Below are 15,075 nucleotides of genomic sequence, written 5' to 3'. Positions count from 1 at the left end.
GGAGGAATCAAGCAGGAGCTAGTGAGCCTGTTAATCAGATGATAAAGAAATACCTTGGGAATGGTGGGATGTGCTTTTGGATTGAACCAAACCAGATTTTCTTACATGAGGTGGGGGATTATCATGGAAATCTGTAATGCCTGATAACACTTTCCCCGCAGCAGGAAGCAGGAGCTGTAGGTGTTGAGAGCAACTCTCCTGTGACCAAGAGGCCCAGGAGAAGAATATGCAGACTATGGCTATGGACTGGTGGTTGACTCAAGGGCAGGTGAAGGTGCTAAGCCCCTCTGTGCATCAGGTCCCATAATTCTAATGTAAGGCCTCAACATAGATGGGTACTGAAAGGCGGGATCATTCCTAAACATAAAGAGGCAGAGGGTCCAAAGAGAGTGGAACATTCTTGGTGTATACAAAAACAGAGATGAAGGATTTATAGGAAAAATCCAGAGAACCTACCCCACCAAAATAAATATGTCTGTTCCTTCCCTCTAAACAAACCTTCAGTAATTTCCCAGCCAGAAAATGCATTATCCATCGCTTATATGTTTCTGTGGTTTGCATTATCATTTGCTAACTGTATTAGGTCATACCATGGTCCACAACTTTGGTCCAACTGTGGCTTTGGTCCACAACTCTGAGATCTTGATATGGCTTTCCCCATCTAGGAATTCCATAAATACATGCAGAGGGATCTCTCTGTCCTGAAGCTGGGTGGATATAATTTAGAATTACCCCAGGGAAAGGGGAAATATGAAAGGGGAAATATAAAAACAATGTCTCAAGGCCAGGTTGTGGTCCAAACTATGTGCCAGCACAAGATATAAAGAGGAGTTCACCTGTAAGACACCCTTGACTTTGGGTATGGGCACCATTTAGAGGGGTTGGGATGGGAGAAATCTGGATCCACTTCCACCCATCCAATTTGCGGGCCGGTGAGCAGATTACTACTCTCCATATATCATTTTCATTGTAATGTTTATTTCATAACAGCAATATTACTTAGATATAGGGCATTGCCTGGGGATTCATGATTGGCTAATGTCCCTAGGCTTCACTGTGTACCATCAGCTCCTCCCCATGGTCATTAATCCCCTGGAAATTCCCTGTGTTTTACCTATTACTGCTTTATTAAATGTTATGGTATAGCCACAGGAAAAAAATGAGTTGGTATTTTATTTTCATTCTCTGTAATAGCTATGGCAAGGACCGAGTAGTGTGCTATTTATTGACATCAGAGTTAAATGTTATGTATGCATTATTAGGTTTCAACTGAAAACTAAAATGCTTACAGGAGAAGTCACACTTCTAAACTGCTCTGCATTTAAGGACAACTCCAGTCATGTTGATCAGCCCTGCAAAGTTCCAAAGCTCGACATAATATGTAAATACACACAGGTAAAATGTGCTATCTCAAAGCACTTTACAAGCATTAACTAAGCATCACAACTCCCCATAGAGCCAGCTAAGTATTGCTATACTCATTTCACAGATGACAAAATGAAGTGACTTGTCCAAGCAAACATAACAATCCAGTAATAAATTCAAGAATGGGACTACATGGTCTCTACTTCAAGAATAATCAGAAATAATTGAATATTAAGGTTTTAATTACAGTTTGGTATTTCTGATCTTTGTTTTGATGAAAAGAGAAATTATTTGTGAGACTAACCAAAAGAGGGACCCAAAGGAAGAAATTATTAGCCAATCTCTAACTGGCTGCAATTCTAGTTATACAACCCAGAAGAAAAAATGGTGAATAAACAATATTTAATTTTTTTAAACGTGCATTATTTTTAAAACTACATTTTTGGTGATTATTAATGGTGAGAACTGTTTCCTGCCTTATGAAATTTCAGTGCTGAACAAAATAGGTGCAATTTTCCTTTAAGGTCCAATTATGCCATGTGCTTACTCAGACTGAGTAGTACCTTACTACACAAGTAGTCCCCAATTGCAGATCAATGGGACTACTTTGATATTCAATTACTACAGGGTGAGTAAGGCTGAAGAATAAGGCCCTTAATATTTAATTCAGTTTTTGCTCCAGAAAGGATTAATCCACAGAGTTTAGGGGGCCAAAGTATAAGCAGATTGACTCCGCTGACTTCAGCCGAGTTGCACCTATTTACACCACAGCTGCATTTGGCTCTGCAAGTTCAAAAGGTTGAATGTGGTTTTGATATGTTGAAGAGAGTGAAAAAAATGTAGAGGAAAGGTGTTTACACAATTCTACACCCAGAGTAAAATAATTCAAAGTACAAAAACGTTAAACATTATGCATGGTGGGGCTAAATTCTGTGCTGGTGTGAGCAGATGCACTCTCCCTGACTTCAATAGGGCTACACTTGTTAGCACCAGAGATGAATCTATCCCCGAGAGCTATCGAAGGTTACTGATATGTTAATAATTGTACTAAAAAAGGATGTCTCCTTTGAAGATATCAACACCTATATAGTCTATAAGTAACACACTGTATTTATAGCTCTTATCTAGCACATTGCAGCCAAGGGTCTCAAAGTGCTTTATAAAGGAAGGTAAGTGTTGTTAAAACCCATTTGAAAGAAATATATATTTCTTTTACATCTTATTGGATGAATTTAACGCTCACGAAAGTGTGAAGCTAATGACAGTGACCTGAGCCAAGGATAGTGTGAAAGACCAAGGTGGTAGGTTTCAAACACAGGTTAACTAACCTACCTCAGTCACAACCTGCAACACCCTTGCTATTCTAGTCCTGGTCCTCTCCATAGTAGAGACTGCCCATTATTCCAGGCTGCTGGGCAGTGTTGTGGGGAGCATAAATGGAATGTAGGAAGAATCATAGAATATCAGGGTTGGAAGGGACCTCAGGAGATCATCTAGTCCAACCCCCTGCTCAAAGCAGGACCAATCCCCAATTTTTGCCCCAAATGGCCCCCTCAAGGATTGAACTCACAACCCTGGGTTTAGCAAGCTAATGCTCACACTAAAGTCATTTTCACTTGGGAGCTAAGTGAGGTGTCCTGAAGTGAAAATCAGTGCACTTTGAGTCTGAACCTATGTCCCTTAAAGTCAATTGCAAAACTCCTTTTGACTTCATTCATGCAGGATTAGGCCCTACTCACTACCCCACCCATTGAACCTTCCTCGCTGAATATGAAAAGATATCGTAAATTGTTAAGGCTGGGTAAGTGAACATTTCCCAGTTATTTGCCCTTCATATGAAAATAAAACTAGTGTGTTTTAAAACACTGTGAGGCATGGTATTTTGCACTCAGGGCGAAACTCTGAAATCCTGCACAAAGCCTGAGGAATCGAGCTTTGAGTGGCTTTGGCACATGGAGAAGTCTACCCCATCTCCCTGCAGTGCTGCACTTTAGCAGATGCTGCTTCAACCTGTGGGCTGGAGTAACAGTAACTATCCAGCCACGCCTGTTAGCGGGGTATTCCCAGCCACTGGATGTGTGTAAGTGTGGATCTGGTGTTTCTGCAGCTCAGAGAGCTTTACACGGGCCCATAGTGAATGTTACCCTCATTGATTAAATAACCAAAGGAGCAGTGACTGTGCTCTCTAGAGGGAAGATGCTATTTCCTGCCAGAGGGACAGCTGGGGGGGGGGGGGGGGATTTTCAGCATGCAAGCACTTAGACAGATCAAGGAAACTGGGATGCAAAGCATTTTAGGCTATGAAAGGTTGTTGTGCAGGGAAATATGAAGCTGCTGTTCTGTGAGGGCAATAATGCTTCTCAAAATTCTTGTGCAAGCCAAACGGCTTAACCATGACAGGTCATTACACCTTTAAGGGAAAGAAGCATCACAAGTTTAAAAAAATGTTTTCTCCACCATCTTCTCTGAAAAACTTTGATCAGTTAAACATTACTAAAGCACATTAACTCCAGAAAAGTTCAGCCAGGTAATAGGAAGTGCTTCACCTTGACACAGGGAAAATAAGTCACTCTCAGCCCCTTGTCTTTTGTTTCATATATCAAATAACAGTATAGCCAAGCGGCGTGGCTCAGGAAGTGCTTAAGATTTATTTGATTTTTAGGAAGAGAGTGGTTCCCTGATCGCCAGCTCTGGGGCAAGAGGTAAGGGTAAAGCAGGAGGGGCTTTTAGAGAAGGAATCTATAATTAACAACCCATCAGAAAGGGAATTTGCCTTTCAGGTTATTATTTAAATGGAGGCATTTGTTTGAGAGTATATCTTTTTTTGCTCCGGGGCTTCTATGCATCCTTGATGGAGCCTTGAAGATTCCTCTATTCCCTACTCTCTCCTTCCCTACCATCACCATACACATTTTAAAACACTTCCCCGCCACCTCTCTCCCCACTGAGGCCTAGCATCAACCATCCTTCTGGCTAAGAACTGGAAGAATATTCCCTCTGGAACCCATCAATACTGCTCCTCTACCCTGCATAGGGTTCACTGCTGAGTGATGTGAGATGCTTCCTCCCATACCTAAGGGCTGTGTGCATTTCCGTTTGCAGTACTCCCAGATGCTGTCGGCCTTGGAAAGCAAGAGATGGCAATCTTAGTCTTGAACTAGAAGTTTTCCATGGATTCTTTTTAACTCACAGTGTATGCAGCCAGGTGCACATCACCTCTAATGGAGTTGACAGCAACAGCAAGGGTTTTTAGGTTAGTGGTTGAAGAACACGGTTGTAATGAGTGAAGTAATTGAATAAATGCTGACAATTTGATATGGAAAATGCATGATCAGCTAGCTCTAGAAGGTTGAGTTGTACTTTTTCTCTCGCTCCTTTACACTGTAATACACATATTTATTTTTTACTAAGCAGGTGATCTGTTCAGCTGCACAGATGCAGCACATGATCATGCTGATTGCTAAATAATTGACCCAGTTATGCAAATACTGTACTCGCATCATTGGAGCTTAATAAATACATAGATAACCAATTCCAACACTCCACTTTCTCTCTGGGTAAATCCTGTTTGAACAATATTATACTCAGTTCTATCACCAATCATGGCAATAACATCCATATAGGAAATAAAGGTCACAATATCTTGGCCAGACAAAAATGAAAAAGAGTCCATCCTGAGCAGGTACCAGTGAAAGTTGATCATCGAATAATAACTGTGTGTCTACGCAGATTTCCCCATTGCAAACATGAGTAACACATTGTGGACAAACCTCCTCAGTGAGAGGCGGCCAACATACCCTTCAGTGTTTGTCCCCGTTAATTTTTCCAACCCACCATCACCTCTGTTTTATCTGGACCATCTAAGTTGGAAGAGAGAGTCACAAAGCTGGGTGTCATCTGTATATCTGCAAAATGAAGACATGGTAGCCCATGCCTTCTCACTGGTCCTCCTGGCTGCCTTATATATCTGCTAAACAAGAGGAAGGATAAGATGGAATCCTGTGGAGGTCCACCTGTTGGGAGCATCCTTGGGATAAAGGAGCAATTGCTAATGCAAGCTTTTGGGATCTCTTTGAGGGTTAGGAACTAAGCCACTGAGCAGAGCCATCTATTCCCCACAATGTCTGCAGGCTTATAAACAATACCCCATGGACTATGGTATCAAAGGCAGCCAGTAAATCTGAAAATATCAGCTTGGATACCTCAGTTTTAACCATCACCAGGACGACACCATAATCGCAGTCTCTGTGCCATACTAGTTCACTACCCTGATATCTAGGATGTCTAGACTTAACATGCAAGTTGTTATATTAAGAAAGTCTTAACCTTTATGTAATTAAAACAATTTTTTTTCTTAACTATTGATGTGGAACTGCATTTGGATACATACATATGTGCACATATACACACACAGAAGAAAAGGCAAAGTAAGGGGGATAACAATTCCATAAGAACAAAATGAATGTGAACTTTTCATCCTGGAAATAAATTCAAAGAATTGGTTAGCACAAAAGAGGAGAAATAGCAGCACATGACAATGCATTAAGGGCCAGGAATCCATACTTAACATTGAGTTTTGTACTCAAAGGAGAGGTAGGGTATGCATGTGGGGGGGGATGTCTTTAGATAAGGTCAGGATCATATCAGACCCAAGTCATCAAGTAGTATATGGCCAAAATGTACATTTATTTTATCTTTATATGTAAAATATTTTTACTTACAGTACTCTGTAAAATATCTATATCTATATGTGATTTAACAGGGAATATATTTTGGGAAAGAATTAGTCTTATGTTTTTCTTATCTTCACTAGGTCAGCTGTGTTGATGTATCTATGGGATTGGCTAGTTCAATTTATTTGTGTTACCGGTTAAGATTTATCAATGGTGTAACATATTTCACTTGTTTGGTAGATTTCAGAAACAACTGTAACTTCTCTCTACAAACTTCAGATGGAAGAAGACAACCAGGTGAAGTTAAATGTTGCGAATGAGAAAGGAGAGACCGTAGCAATGGATTGTGAAATCCTTACAAATCATTGTGTAAATAATGGTTGCAGGATCTGGCTCATAATTTTATACCTGTAATTAATCATTCAACTTCATGTGGGTTTTTTTTTGTTTTTGTTTTTTGACATCTCATAGGGATGTAAATGCTGCAAGTATTACTCATAGAGAGTTCAGGATCTGGTTCATTGTTTGTAGAGCACATTGGGACTCTTTGGGATGAAAGGCTCTATGTAAATATAAATTACTAAAGGTTTGACTCTCCACTCAGTTACACTGGAATAACTTGGTTAATTTCAATACATGGACTCCTTATTTTCAATGGTGCAAAGAAGAGCCTAAGGGTTGAGGTTTACATATTTTTCCTCATATTTTGGATATTATTTTCATACTCAACAGAAAAATAATAGCTGCTTTGTCTGTTAAGGAGAGGTGTGTGTGTCTATATATAGATACACACACACAGAGCCAATGCTGACTGTGTTGCGCTTTTTCACTCAAATTACACTTTTGTGAAAATTTATAAACTAAAATTAAAATCATCTGCAAAAACAATGGGTTTCAGAGTTGCAGCCATGTTAGTCTGTATCCACAAAAAGAAAAAGAGTACTTGTGGCATCTTAGAGACTAACAAATTTATTTGAGCATAGATGAAGTGAGCTGCGGCTCACGAAGGCTTATGCTCAAATAAATTTGTTAGTCTCTAAGGTGCCACAAGTACTCCTTTTCTTTTTGCAAAAAAAACAATGAATGTGAAATACAAATAATGGAAGAAGCATGAGATGTTTTCCCTTGTTTTTGTAACTCGTGGTCACTGTGTGTAAAAGCGTATTGCATGGCAACTGCATTCACACATGTCTATAATAAAATATCCTAGCAGATGGACCCACTATTAAAGTGTATCCCCCAAATGTGCGTATTTCATATTCATAACAAGATGGCACTAAGTACACAGGGGATAAACAAGGCTGATACAAACACAATAGCATCAGATTAATGAAGGGGTGAAAGGATGTTGGTTTAGGGCCCCCTAAACTGCTAGGAACCCAGTTTCTCATATTAATAATCACAGCTCAGTCCAACTCCCACTGAAGTAAAATGAAAGTCTTCCACTGATCTGAAATGCAGTTGGACTGGGCTCTTAGCTACGGCTAAGATGGGTACTTCATAAATATCAAGGGTGATAATATTATTGAATAATGGAGACAAGCCCAAAACTCAGTATTTGGAACTGGATTGTGAAGACCCCAGAGTTTGAGACTGGTCAAATCAGAGGGGTTGCTCCAGCCTACTATGAAATTAGGGTCTACCTGAAATTCAGATTTTGATCCAGATTCAGATTCCAAGCAGCCACAAAGTTCATGTGTATTCAGATCTTGTGGGAAGAAGAGTCCATCTATAATTTAATAAAGTAACATCCTATCAAAAACTGGGTGTTAAAAAGTGGGGTTTTGGAGTCTGAAATCATTATGCCCGGAATCACAAAGAGACTTTGGGGTTGTGATGCCGAGCATTGCAATGCCTAACTTTTAGGTGCCTAGAAAAATCCCAGAAACAAAGCCTGAGGTAGGTGCCTCATCTTCCTATACAATAATGGGGAGAGATAGGCGCCTTAGAATGTGGTCCACAAAAGCCAGTGTGCAAGCCTGGGGAGTTGCCTAAGCCTAATGGGAGATGTCGATGAGAGGGACATCTAAGCGCTGGCCCTCACATAGAGATAGGTGCCTAAGTCCAGGATGTAGGTAGGTGCCCATCTCTGTTAGCAAGTCACAGCCAGGAGCCCCTCTTCTGGAGTCATGTGGCTAAGGCATCAAAGTTGGTTTTTCTGAGAGTGAGTTAGGTGTCTGTCTCATTCCATACAAAAGGGCCGGAGGAGGAGAAGGTGCCAACTGTATAACTTTTAGCTCAGTGGTTAGAGCACTCACCGGAGATGTGGGAGACCAGGTTTAATTCACCCCGGTGCCTGAGGGAGAGAAAGGGTTTAAAGAGGGGTCTCTCCCCTCTCAGGTCAGTGCTCTAACCAGGGCCAGATTTAGGGGAAGGCGACCCAGGCAACCACAGGGTGCCAGGCTTGGCGGGTGCCAGGCTCCCCAGGGTCCTGTTTTTGTTGCTAGTGACAAAAGGGAAAATAGAATGTTTGAAGGAAAATGTTTCAGATATTTCCGATGTGGATTCATTTTCCACTAACCTCCTCGAATCTTCTGGATCTTTGTAGAATCTCATGAAACCTTCCAGACTTTCTGAGAACTACATTTTCCTTGAACCTCAGCCATGCCCTAGCAAGTATATAAGGAGCAGGGCATCACCATTCAGTCAGTGATATAAGAATGAACTGAAGTGAGGTGAGAGCCCAGCTGCAATATTGTGAAGTTATACATATATAAAGTTGAATATATGGAGAGGGAGGGGCGCTGAAGACGCTCCTCAACCGGGGTTCATAGCTTGCTCTGAAGGCTTAGGCAGAGAGAGAAAGATGTCCGGACTCCTAGAGTGAAGCCGCACGGCATGTGTCCAGAGTCAGAAACTTGAGTGCTGAGGAAAATTTGACTGAAATTTTAGGTGCTGAGTGAGTTTAGGCTCCTACAGGGTTTGGTGGGAGTTTTGTGGTGCCTAAAACTGGGATTTATGGGCCTAAATCCCAGATTTAGATGTCTAAATCTGAGGTGTAGATGCCTTAGTACCTTTGTGAATCCTACCCTAAAATCCTTGTCACAGAATGGCCCTTTCCCTTTCAGAGAGAAGAAGCCCGTGCATCTGTGCCTGTTTCTCTCTTTCCCTCTCCCTCTCTCCCCGTCCCCCTCATGGGCTTAAGGGAAGACACCTGGAGCCTGGGAGGGAAGGAATCTGGGTGAGTCAGATAAGAAAGTGGCAGAGAGAGATGTAGGCTTCTTCCCTGCCTGCTCCCTGGGAATGGGGAGAGAAGCCAGGAGGCCTGGGTAGCAGGAGAGGGAGTCTCTGGACCAAGTGGAAAGCCCAAGGGAGCACCCTGTGACCACACTCCTGTACAAAGGGCAGACAGCTGGGAAAGACTCTGGAGAATTATGAGGCTTTTATTAAGCCCAAGGTAGGTGGATGTTGTGTTATGGTTTCACTTGAGTTTTTGAACTCCAGCAGGGAACTCTGGGGGTAAGCCACAAGCTCTCCTGTCTGTAGGATGATTGAGACAAAGAGCCTTCAGTCACAGATGGTGGTGGAGCCTGAACCTTTTGAGTTATGGTATTGGACTATATTTTGTGATTTGAGTTGTCCATACTAATAAATGAACCCGTTGTATATTCCAGCCAGAGCTGAAGTATTCCTGAGGAGCCCTGAGAAGGGGTAACTGAGGGTGGGATACCTGCAGAGCTCCCCAGGCTAGAAAGAAGTGCTTTAGATGGTCATGCCCCCATGATAGTCCTATCGCCCTACTCCCTTAATTTGCCCATGTTCCATATACTAATAGGATCAAAATGTGTAAAATGTTTATGAATGAACAAAAAATAAACAAAGCAGATTTCTAATCCACAGGAACTCTTAAAAGAAAATTTGATCATCTGCCATACAACTGGTGCCAAATTCAGGGATAAATCTAGGTGCGGCAGTTTAGACTAATTTAGGTTCAATTTACACCACCTTCCAGTTCCCTTCAGTGTGTAAATTACACCTGCTTATACTCAAATCAAATTTGGACCTTTGCATCGAAGATATTAATGAGATCAGTTTCTTTAAACTCTAGTAGGGTTATTTTTGTTTGTGTCTGAAGGGTTTGGCATGGGTGGTGTTTGTTTGTTTTCTTGGTGGTGTAAGAGGAAGAGAGGGACTGTATTTAAACAAAACAATAACGTTTAGGGTAATAAAGGTATAGGGGCATGTGTTCCTACTGGGTAGTATGACCGCCCTTCACTAAAGCTGCATTTGTTATGATCATATACTCTAAGACACCAGTGCTAAAATACTGTCAACAATGCAAAATAAGTATTAGTATCAGGGCAATCTTGCCACCCATCCATGTTGAGTGAAATCTTGGACCCATTAGAATCAATGGATGTTTTGCTATTGACTTCAATGGGGCTAGGATTTCACCCATTGGATCTACCATAAAAACAAGTATGCAAGTAGCACTATGGGACCAGGAAATATGGTAACCATGTATGTTTCTTCAAGCAGTGATATTCCTAGCTTATATACAGAAGAGTTAAGGTCTTGATTCCCCACCTGAGAGAAACTTTTTAAGTTTTTTGTTATTTTTTTTTTGTTCTTTTGTTCTTAGGTTTAAACTGAATGAATATTGAACTAGAGACTACAGTGGTGAGTACTCTACGAATGCCTGAGAGACAGATAAGCTGGATTGGAGATATTTAAATGTTTTGTTTTGAGGAAATATTCCTATTTTAAATATACTTAGGGAAAAACCCTTTTAATACAGTTCTGATTTGTCCCATTGGAGGAGAGGACTACGATCATGAAATTCTTATTTGATATGTACCTAACTTTAGGTTCTCAGGTTGAAACATTTTGAGGTATGTACTTTACAGACTTAAAAGAGACAGGACCAAATTTTGCTCTCAGTCACATTAATGCAAATCCATTGGGTTTAAACTTAAATGAATTATTTGTCGCCTAGCCGTGAATAAATACGTTAATTGATAGTAATAACTGATATTTTTAAAAAGTGTTTTAATTTACATTGTTAGTGTCTTTTATCCCAACACATTTAAATGACTAGATATATTAGAATCTTTTCTCTCACCATTTAATTGCAACCAGCTCTGAAGTGGAGCACAGTAGCTCTTTAGTAACATGACACAGTAGCTCAGACCTGGAAATTAAACTGAATCTTGCATTCAGTTGTAACTAGGCAGGAATTTATGACAGTAGATTGTATGTAACTCCACAAATTAATCCCAGTATTTTTGACAAGTTAATACTAATTTTCCATTGAATGCCATGAGATCTTTAATGATCACAAGTGCACCTTTTCCCATCCCAAAACATTTAACAATACAGTGCCCTCTAGCATCATACTGGGGCACTGGCTCAGTAAGAAGAGGGGCATCTACTGAATAACACCACCATTCACTACAGCATCCACAACTTGCCTTGGAGATTTTACTTCTAGAACTTTTCAAGCACGTTCTGCTTAGTGTGGGAGAGCTGACAAGAGCACAGTTCCAAGGTGGTATGGATGGCTCTGTTCCAGGGAGTGGACTCAAGTATGCCCTGACTCTAGTGAGGTGTAGAAAAGATTTCTTGACATCTTATATCCTACATACAAATAGTATTCTCTTACAATAAAATGCAAGTAAAGAGGGCCGTCGTGGCCAGGCTGCTAGGGGAAAGCATGCTCCATAATTTGTGATAATTTATTAAAATTATTTTAATATCTTGCATTTAGATTTATATGGGACTTCTCAGATATTCACATGCAGCTGCTAACTAGCAAAATGCATATGAAGGGAGTGGAGAGGAAAGGACAAAAGCTGAATCATATGGAATATGCTAAAGGATACTCAGGGCCAGATCTTAGCCTTGTTGTGGCTGCTTTGTGCAGGGATGGTGGCACAAAGCTTCCATAAATCTGGTGGATTCAGCTGCTTGAGGATTCCTCTGTGAAGTGAGTGTAGGAGAATCCCCAAGTGGAGCAGCATCACTGTCATGGTTTCTATATCACCCTCCTTCCTGACCACAGCCATCGTGACTACTGATCTCTATGCTCTGAAGATCCCTAGCTGCTGAACTAGCCTGTTGGGGCTGGTTGTGTAAGGCTGACCCAATTTAGAGCAGCCCTACTACTGCTGTAAATTGCAATTTGGGACAGGCCGAGTGTGCCCTGAGTCAGGGGGGTATAAAGGTACTTTAAAGCCATCTTTACCCCCACACTAAACTATGTGGGGTTCTGAGTGGCTTGACCAGAAGACTTCACCCAAGTCTTTATACACAGCTAAACTGATGAAGTCTCATCTGAAAGACCCACATTCTATAAGCTACATGGGATTTATTTTATTTGCTTCACATGGATGAAGTACTATATCAACCCTGCTGGGATTTGAATCTGTAATTCTAGGAAATTAAGATGGTCCAAATCATTATGTTAGACAAATAAACCATCCTTTTAGCTTCAATAGGCATGGATTGTACTATAGTGATTGATTGGACAAGAAAGGAGCCAGCTCGCTCCTTCGGTTCATATAAAACCCTAGGAAAAAATGTATCAAAGCCTGGCAATAAATTGTTTAATTCCGAATATGTTCACACTATTGATTGACACATTTCACTGATGTGAGGGAAAGGTAACTGGTGAATTTGAAATGGCATGGTCATTTCTATCAGTTGTTGGCAAGCTGGAATTACCAAGTGACAACTAGATAAGTTATAATCTTGACACACAGTTTTTCATATATTTCATGAGACTTCCTCTGAGAAATCATCATGGATAATGCTATCACAATTTCTTATTTACTTTGGACCATACCATGGCTGTGACAATACATAGTCATATGTTAACAGCATCTCATCATTTTGAATGTGTAACAACTGGAAAAGGATAATTAAATTTATTGATTTATAGTAACTAGTATTTTTGATGAGAACTAATTATTATTCTGTGTTTTCATATGAGAAAATAACATTTGCTTATATTAAAAATAAGTACTATACATAATATTTACCTTTACACTCTCTCGCTCACTCTCTGACACACTTATAAAGTGGTGAAATGTGGAATAGTAAAGGGAAACTAGTAATAGAAGTGGGTATTTAACTGAAGGTTAAACAAATATTCTGGCAACCCCGGTAATTCTTTAAATTGGTCACTTGAGACAGTATGGCTCCTTTTCGGAGGTGATCTGTAGTCTACATTTCATTGTATTTATTTTCATAAGTGTTCCTCATGAATGGCAGCATGAAGAATAAAGGCTGTGGAGAATAATTCACATCCCAAACAACTAACCTTAAAAAAATCTATAGCACATTAATGACCTGAGAGGCGGCATGACAGAAACTTTATAAAGCCAAATTCTTCTTTCTCATCAACAGGGTTGCTTTCTCACTAATGGTCTCTGCCTTCATGTAAAATGCAGAACTTTTATTATTCTCAGTAGTATTTCCATACATGGGGCCATGAGATCAAGTCTGTAATAAGAGGTCTTGAGCCCTTCTGCTTTAATTTCTAACTCTGCTAACTATTGTGCTAGAAATGGAGAGCTACCTCATCATGTATGCAATCTGTAAGTAATTGCACAAAGATGTCTCCTTACAGCCTGAGTGTCAGCACTGAATAGATGGATGGGGGGCTTCTTGAAAGACAGCACTACACATCTCTGCATCATCATTTGCGAAAACTTTAGTTAAGTATCTTAAATTCCTTGCACAGCAATACAACCAACTGCCTCAGCTTCTCAAGGGCACTATACCTTTGATAATGAATACATTTAAACAAAAGGGAGGGGGGAACCTTTCCTGAATATAATAGAGTGCAGCTTTCTACTTTCATATTTCATGGGACATGAAGGTTCATCATTTATTGAAAATATGATGTGGACTATCAGTAACATCCTGTCTAGATTTCATTTTCAGAGGAAAATGCCTTTGCAGTAAAATTACCCAAAACTGCTTTTCTCAGAGAAAACCTTTTGTACTGGATATTCATGTTCAGGCTATGCTGCAATGTTCTCCAGCATATTTTCTCCCTCTTTTTGTTTCTTTTATATCTTGTATTCCCAATTGAGAAACTTTCTATTGCAAACCTATGTTTTCTTTAAGTTTAAAAATTGTAAACTCATCATGGACAACTTTCCAAGTTTCATTCTAAGATGCCAGTTTTACTGACATAATCCCAGACTGACTGAGCACCTAGGTCAACTTAATTAGAGCCACTCCTCCAGAAAGAAATTTTGGACTACCAAAATTTGGACTACCAATTTCGACTACCACATAAATTCCTTCTTAGCTAGTACAATCCATTCCTCATGAGTTGCAACTCAGCATATCATGAACAACATTTTCCAACTATTAGTTCACCTGTCACAAGAGGTGCACTGTGTAGACATCCTCACTGCAATACAAGGTCTAAAGTATACACTGCCTTTAAGCCTCATAGTGTACAATAATAGATGCTGTTAAACACCACAAGGGGTATCAATGAGCTGATGTGAGTGATGCAACTGAATGTCAAACCCCAAGCAGCAGAGCCAACAAAGAGGGTTAAAAGTTGAATCAAATTTCTATTCCATGGTAATAGACTGTAACCAAACAATTCTGAAGACTGGGTGCTTTGGATGGGGGCAAGGAAATGGCAACTAGGAAGGAACTAATAACTAGCAAGGAAAATTTCTGATAGTCTCTTGGTTTTTTCTACTATCATCTGTCCCAGAGACAATTTCCCCCTCCAACATAAAGTCTCTGATAAAAGAGCTAAATTATGTAATGGATAAATTCCACTAAGGACTAGACTGAGACCCTCAAATTAACAGCCTGCAGCCATACCACCTTGGGCTGTGATCCTGCAGCCCTCACAAGCAAAACAAGGTCCAGATGCTGGGTCAGTGCATGGATAGGACCTCTACGAAAAGCTCCAAGCACAGCAGGAAGTTGTGCTGGTAATTCAGAACAGCAGTTTCTCCTGAATAGTACTGAACCAATGCTGCAACATTGGGTCAGGGGTAATATGCATCTACAGGTGCTGACTTTCAGGTGAGATGAAAAATTGAGATACTGACTACCTGTA

At 40.4% G+C, this 15,075-nt stretch overlaps 1 long non-coding RNA gene across 1 annotated transcript; it reads left to right on the top strand.

Annotated features, from left to right (window-relative positions):
• The first annotated feature begins 9,280 nt into the window (after nt 1–9,280).
• Nucleotides 9,281–13,693, top strand: LOC119844136. Its single transcript, XR_005289178.2, has 3 exons — nt 9,281–9,435; nt 10,621–10,658; nt 13,609–13,693. It is a non-coding gene; the product is annotated as an uncharacterized LOC119844136 (long non-coding RNA).
• Nucleotides 13,694–15,075: the final 1,382 nt, after the last annotated feature.

Source organism: Dermochelys coriacea, chromosome 16, assembly GCF_009764565.3.
Source record: "Dermochelys coriacea isolate rDerCor1 chromosome 16, rDerCor1.pri.v4, whole genome shotgun sequence".
NCBI lineage: Eukaryota > Metazoa > Chordata > Testudines > Dermochelyidae > Dermochelys > Dermochelys coriacea.
The sequence above is the reverse complement of the archived record's forward strand: the minus strand, read 5'-3'. Positions and strand labels throughout refer to the sequence as shown.